Genomic DNA, 7,500 nt, shown 5'->3' on the forward strand with positions numbered 1-7,500 from the left:
CTTCCCCCATCTCAGGATCCCTGGACCTCACGGAGGTCTGACCCAGCAAACCCGGCGGAGATAGGACCATCGGGAAGGGGCTGAGAGGCAGGAGCGTACCCGGGCCCCTGGGGGCCCCGGCGGGCGGGCCCCGGGTCTGCCTTCCCCCGTCTCGGTATCGCCGGACCTCACGGAGCTCTGACCCAGCAAACTCGGAGAAAAGGACCATCGGGAAGGGGGCTGAGAGGCAGGTGTATGTACCCGGGCCCCTGGGGGCCCCGCTTCGGGCGGGCCCGGGTGCTGCCTTCCCCTGTCTCGGAATCCACGGACCTCACGGGGCTCTGACACAGAAAACTCGGAGAGAAAGGACCATCGGGAAGGGGCTGACAGGCAGGAGCGTACCCGGGACCCTGGGGGCCCCGGCGGGCGGGCCCCGGGTCTGCCTTCCCCTGATTCAGGATCGCCAAACATCACTTTGGTCTGATTGACCCTCTCCCTAGTAATCCGGAGGAAAATTACCCCCCTTTCTTGTAATCCGTGCGCACGAGGTGACAGAGGGGACCCTAGGCGCGAATGTACCCGACCTCCTGGAGCCCTCGCTGGGATCCGGGAGGCAAATGGACCCTCATCGAGACTTCCAGGCATTCTCGGCCATCTGGTCGCCCCATAGGAAAGCATTATGCGTGACCAGATGGCCGAAGGGGCTTGCGCGACCAGATGGCCGAGGGGACAGGCGCGACCAGATGGCTGAGGGGAAAGGGAAAAGGTAAGGGGAAGCCTCCCCGGGCCCTCCGGACCCCGCCCCGGGCACCATGCCGCGTGGCAGGACCCCGGACGGAGCCCGGGGCGTGGAGGCCGCCCTCCCTGGGGGCCCCCAGGGGGCCCCCAGGGGCCAATGAACCCAGACGAGCCTGGGGAGGCTCCCCGGACACAACTGAACCCCGCCCCGGGCCTTTGGCAGTGCCTCAGGCTGAGGGACGGGGCCCGGGGCCGGAGACCCCGACCCGGGGCCCGGCCGGGCCCCTGGACCCAGCCGGGGCTCCCGGGCCCGCAGGCGCAGGGGAAGCCTCCCCGGGACCTCCGGACCCCGCCCCGGGCACCCTGCCACGCGGCAGGACCCCGGGCGGGGAGGCTGCCCTCCCCGGGGCCCCCATGGGCCCCCAGGGGCCAATGAACCCAGACAGGCCTGGGGAGGCTCCCCGGACACAACGGAACCCCGTCCCGGGCCTTTGGCAGTGCCGCAGGCCGGGGGACAGGGCCCGGGGCCGGAGACCCCGACCCGGGGCCCGGCCGGGCCCCTGGAACCAGCCGGGGCTCCCAGGCCCGCAGGCGCCGGGGAAGCCTCCCCGGGCCCTCCGAATCCCGCCCCGGGCACCCTGCCACGCGGCAGGCCCCGGGACGGAGCCCGGGGCGGGGAGGCCGCCCTCCCCGGGGCCCCCAGGGGCCAATGAACCCAGACGAGCCAGGGGAGGCTCCCCGGACACAACGGAACCCCGTCCCGGGCCTTTGGCAGTGCCGCAGGCCGGGGGACGGGGCCCGGGGCCGGAGACACCGACCCGGGGCCCGGCCGGGCCCCTGGACCCGGCTGAGGCTCCCAGGCCCGCAAGCGCAGGGGAAGCCTCCCCGGGCCCTCCGGAGCCCACCCCGGGCACCCTGCCACGCGGCAGGACCGCCCTCCCCAGGGCCCCCAAGGGCCAATGAACCCAGACAGGCCTGGGGAGGCTCCCCGGACACAACGGAACCCCGTTCCGGGCCTTTGGCAGTGCCGCAGGTCGGGGGACGGGGCCCGGAGACCCCGACCCGGGGCCCGGCCGGGCCCCTGGACCCAGCCGGGGCTCCCAGGCCCGCAGGCGCAGGAGAAGCCTCCCCGGGCCCTCCAGAGCCCGCCCCGGGCACCCTGCCACGCGACAGGACCAGGGACGGAGCCCGGGGCGGGGAGGCCGCCCTCCCCGGGGCCCCCAAGGGCCAATGAACCCAGACAGGCCTGGGGAGGCTCCCCGGACACAACGGAACCCCGTTCCGGGCCTTTGGCAGTGCCGCAGGCCGGGGGGACGGGGCCGGAGACCCCGACCCGGGGCCCGGCCGGTCCCCTGGACCCAGCCGGGGCTCCCAGGCCCGCAGGCGAAGCCTCCCCGGACCATCCGGACCCCTTGTCCCGGGCACCCTGCCACGCGGCAGTCCCCGGGACAGGACCGGGGCAGCATCCCGGCCCGTCCAGCTGCCGGCTGAGGACCGAGAGGGGTCCCAGAGTACCCTGTACCTAGTAATCCGGAGGAAGGCTACATAGCGGTAGGGCTCCCGCCTGAACCATGGGCTCGGTGGGCTCTCTGCTTCCCGGGGGCTGGGGGACAGCGGCTGGGACTCGGGCACGGGGAGGACCGACGGAGCTCTCGGGCCCGGGCGCCCCGGGGGTAGGACTGCCCGGGACCCGTGGAGCCCGTCCCTGGGCACTTTGCCACGCCGCGGGCCGGAGGAGTGAAGCCTGGGAGGATGTTGCCCGGGCGTAGCCCATCTGGTCCCCGGCAAAGAACCGCCAGCCCCAGAGGGGTCTTCCGGCATACCCTGCCCATACTAATCCGGAGGAAGGCTACCCCCCTTTCTTGTAACCCACGCGCTCCGAGTGACGGAGGGGACCCTAGGCCCGGACGCACCCGGCCTCCTGGAGCCCTGGCTGGGATCTGGGAGGTGAATGGACCCTCATCGGGACTTCCAGGCCGGCCCGGCCATCTGGTCGCCCCATTGGAAAGCATTGCGCGCGACCAGATGGCCGAGGGGAGAGGTGCAACCAGATGGACGGGACTGAAAGGACTCCCATCTGTCCAACCCCGAGCCTTCGCGCTAGGGTTCCCACCTGCCCACGAAGGGCTCCGTGGCTGCAGGGCTCCGGGGTTGTAGGGCTCCAGGGCAGCAGGGCTCTGGGCCTGCAGGGCTCCGGGGCTGCAGGGCTCCGGGGCTGCAGGGCTCTGGGCCTGCAGGGCTCCGGGCCTGCAGGGCTCCGGGCCTGCAGGGCTCCGGGCCTGCAGGGCTCCAGGGCTCCAGGGCTCCGGGCTGAAGGGCTCCAGGGCTTCAGGGCTTTGGGGCTGCAGGCCTCGGTGGACGCCCGGGGGACCCATGGAGCCCGTCCTGGGCACTTTGCCTCGCCGCGGGCTGGAGGAGGGAGCACCGGACGCCCCGGGGAAGTGTCGTCCGGGCTTGGCCCATCTGGTCCCCGCCTGAGAACCGCCATCCCCGGGAGGGGTGTCCCGGCATACCCTGCCCCTACTAATCCGGAGGAAGGCTACCCACTTTTCTTGTAACCCTCGCGCTCCGAGTGACGGAGGGGACCCTAGGCGTGGACGCGCCCGGCCTCCTGGAGCCCTGGCTGGGATCCGGGAGTCAAATGAGCCCTCATCGGGACTTCCAGGCTGGCCCGGACATCTGGTCGCCCCATTGGAAAGCATTGCGTGCGACCAGATGGCCGAGGGAAAGGTGCGACCAGATGGCCGGGACCAAAAGGACTCCCAGCTGCCCACACCGAGCCATAGCGGTAGGGCTCCCGCCTGCCCTTGCAGGGCTCCGGGGCTCTGCACCAGGGTCCCTTGTCCCGGGCAGATGGACACTTGGCAGGCCGCAGGACGTGGGATCCCAGGCCCTGACCAAAAATCAGGAGGCCCGGGGCCGGTCCCTGCTTCTCAACGCAGCCAGGCCGGGGAGATAGGGGAGCCTGCCCAAGCATGAGGGACCCCAGTCCCGGGCACACGGTCCCTCAGGTTGTGCGCTCGTTTTCCACAATTTTTTTTCAAAATTCTGCGAAGAGGCATTCCGCAAATTCCGCCCAGCCCTAGTGCAGACACTGCACGGCCTCTGTGTGTGTGTGCACTGCCAATATACCGTGTGCAGACACTGCACATTCTCTGTGTGTGCACTGCTGTTAGACCCGGCCTCGTAGCATGGCCATCCCTGTCCCCGCACCACATAACCTGACCCATGCACCTCACGCAGCCCCCGAGCACACGGCCAAGCCGATCCTTCCCACCAGAACACACATACACCCGACCCGAACTTCCCCGTCCGTGGCCTTCCTCTTTTCGGCCACACCGGGCCCGCTTGCCCACTTCATGCACCATGATGGCTGCCCGGCCCCAGCGCGACCCTGGCCTAGAGGCGCCACTCCGGCTGGGGGACATCGCGCTCCCATTGGGATGAGAGAGGGAGGAGCAGTTTCCATCACACCTCTGAGCTCCCCTGGGAAGATGGGTTTCGATCGGCCCTCCGGCCTCCCCGAGGGCTGGCTCCATGCCTGCTGGGTGTCTGGGACTCCTCCCGACCCGGCCCTGAAAGGATCAAAAGACAATGGCAGGAAACCCCGACAAGCGACCCCCAGGTGACAAGACCCCTGCCTGCACAGACTCCGGACATCAAAGAGGAGTCGTCCTATAACAAGGGGTGCTCTGGGACTATCCGGCAGATTCGCCTTTGGAAACATCTGAGCCCTGCTGAGTGACTCGCGGCTCCCTGAAGATCGTAAGACCTCCGAACTTGTGCTTGAGCCCTGCTGAGTGACTCGCGGCTCCCTGAAGATCGTAAGACCTCCGAACTTGTGCTTGAGCCCTGCTGAGTGACTCGCGGCTCCCTGAAGATCGTAAGACCTCCGAACCTGTGCTTGAGCCCGGCTGAGTGACTCGCGGCTCCCCGAAAAGATCGTAAGACCTCCGACTTGTGCTTGAGCCCTGCTGAGTGACTCGCGGCTCCCACAGACTCTCTTGGTCCCGCCGGACCCCGACGACGACCAGCGTATCCCCCAGCTCGAGGATTGTGAGCTGTGCGCCGGGTACGCCCCTGCCTTTGATCCATATCCCCAAAGACTGTCCCGCTACCTCCTATCCCCCCCGAGACTCTGTGAGCCAGTGCTCTACTTGTATATATTTGCCTTGCTGATCATAAAGATCCTACGACTCCGATCTGATAAAGATTTGTTCTTAAGAACTCCCGGTGTGGTGTCTCTTTGTCGTGTGGTGCCGAGTGTACGATCCTAGGTACGAGATCCCTCCCCTGAGGAGTCTCCCGCCAGTGCCCGGCTACGATACCTTGAGGGTTGACCTCAGGCTAGTCAATGCCCCCTCCGGGCCCCTCTGAGGTCGCCTTCTAACATTGGTGGCAAGCGACGGGATTCAGGCCCATAATTTAGAGATCGTACCGTGAACGGCTGACGCACTACCGACAAAGATGGCAGAAGGAAACGCCGTGGTTCTCACAGAAAACGACACCAGTACCGTGTTCCAGGCGGAACAACTGGAGGAGTACACACACAGAGAACTGAAGCAATTCTGCAAAGAACTCAAAATCGCTACCACTGGTCTCAACACCAAAGAAGATATGCAGAAGGCACTGAAAGCTTGTGTGGATTCTGGAGCCCCCCGCCCAGAAGGAGCGGTGGAGCCCCACGACGAAGCTGGACCCTCCCAAGGAGAACGCAGCAGCAACCAGGTGCGAAGCTTCGTACCAGACGGGGGCCTATCCCCGGAGGAACTCGCAGACAGAGAAAGAAGTCGCCATCACGAACTCGAATTAGCCAAACTCAAAATCGAGGGCGAGTTGAAATTGGCCGAGAAAAAGCTAGCAGTGGAACAGATTCGGGTGCAGGGAGAACTAGAAGAGAAGAAACTCCAATGGGAACACGAAGGAAGGAGACTTCAACTGGAGCACGAACGCAGCTTGAAGGAAATGGAGCTAAAAGCAAAAAGCGAGGAAGCGCGGCCCCCGGGGAACCGAGAGGCGGCCTCCCCGGCGGAGCAGAAGGTCCACATCCCCAAGGATGTGGTCAAAGAATATTACAAAAACGATGACATTCAACAGTGGTTCAGGGCATACGAGGTCGCCATGACCTCCCATCGGGTCCCGCAGAAGGATTGGGGGGCCGGGTTGTGGGGACGATTCTTGAGCGACGGGAGAGACACCCTGCTCGACCTACCAACCTCCATGCAGACCTCCTACAACCACATGAAAGAGGCCCTCCTCACAAGGTACGGCCTCACCCCGGAGATATACCGCCAGCGGTTCCGGGACTACAGGAAGATCCCGGGCACCACCTGGGTGGAATATGTAAACTTCTTCAGCCGCGCATTCGATGGGTGGATCAAGGGCAGCAAGGTAACCAACCTAGAAGAACTAACCGACCTTATGTTGTGGGAACACCTGGCTGCGAACTGCTTTGTGGAACTGCGCCAGCATCTGCTCGACAGCAAGCTCACGGATCCGAGAAAGCTGGCTGTCGAGGCGGATCGCTGGACCAACACCCGGGTCTCCCGGGGCCCTGTAGGAGAGTACCCCCGAGCCAGTCAGGGACCACCCCGCCAGAGAGGGGGAGGGAACCAGGGAGGGCAGAGAGAGTCCCAGTCCAGTCCCCCGAAAACCCAACCTCCGCCTTTCCCGGCACCCCCACCAGCTGTATCCGGCCCCCCGTGAGACGGGGGCACCGGGTGACCATCACTTGTTTCCGTTGTCAGAAGCCCGGGCTTTACGCCAACGACCCTGAATGCCCCATGGCCCCACACATCACCCAGGCAGCACCCCCCGCTAGACAGATAGCCAATTTAGCACTGGGGGAGGAGGTTGAGGAGACCGTAGAGTGGGAACCCGCAGCCATGGCCCTAGTATCCTTAGGAGATAGAGAAATGGTCCCTGGAAGCCCCCTGCCCTCCAACACGAAGAAATATAGGCAGCTCGTAACGATCAATGGCCACCAAGTAGAGGCCCTTCGTGACACCGGGGCCAGCATCACCGGTATCCTCAGTCATTTGGTCAACGAAGACCAGGTCCTCCCCAACGTCTTTTGCCCGGTAATTTCCGCTGACAATACGGAAAGTCTGTGCAAGGTAGCCCTGGTGCCTTTTGAATGGGGAGGGGTGGTCGGTAAACTGAAAGTCGCAGTGAGAACCTCCCAGCCAGTCGACTGTCTCCTGGGGAACGACCTGGAAAGTTCCCCCTGGAAACAAGTCGAGCGCAAGACCCACCTAGGGATGAAGGGTCTCCCTGAGTGGGTGTGCGCCACCACCCGATCCATGGCAGCCCGACTGACCCCCCTTGGGGAAGCCGACGACTCCCTGACCACTGAAGACAGGATGGTCCCCGCCGAGGGTCCCCACATCCCCCCACAAGGAGGGTCGGTCGCCAGTGACGAACCCCCACCTTCCGACTCCGCACAGTTCACCGAGTTAGGCGATCTGCCCGAGTTGGCCCAGTGGCGCCACGAGGGGGGCCCCTCCCGAGAGGAGTTCTGCCGAGAGCAGGCTACCTGTCCTTCCCTGGTCGGGCCCCGGCAACAAGCAGAGGCCCAGGCCGCGGGCGACCAAACTGGAACGCACTGGGTGTATTGGGAGAATGACCTTTTGTACAGCGAGCAGAAGTCGGTGGAGCTAGGATCCGCCCGGGTGCTGGTGGTACCCCTACGCTTCCGAGACCTCCTCCTGGGCTTGGCCCACGACGTCCCCCTCGCAGGCCACTTGGGCCAGGACAAAACCTACAGTCTCCTCGTGACTCACT

The 7,500-nt window shown here is 65.7% G+C and overlaps 1 long non-coding RNA gene across 1 annotated transcript in view; it reads right to left on the bottom strand.

The window, feature by feature from the left end:
- Nucleotides 1-7,500, bottom strand: part of LOC146869933 (uncharacterized) — a 130,080-nt gene that overhangs the window by 85,749 nt on the left and 36,831 nt on the right. The gene's annotated exons all lie outside the window — the stretch shown is intronic.

The sequence above is a fragment of the Triturus cristatus genome, chromosome 1_1, assembly GCF_964204655.1.
Source record: "Triturus cristatus chromosome 1_1, aTriCri1.1, whole genome shotgun sequence".
Lineage (NCBI taxonomy): Eukaryota > Metazoa > Chordata > Amphibia > Caudata > Salamandridae > Triturus > Triturus cristatus.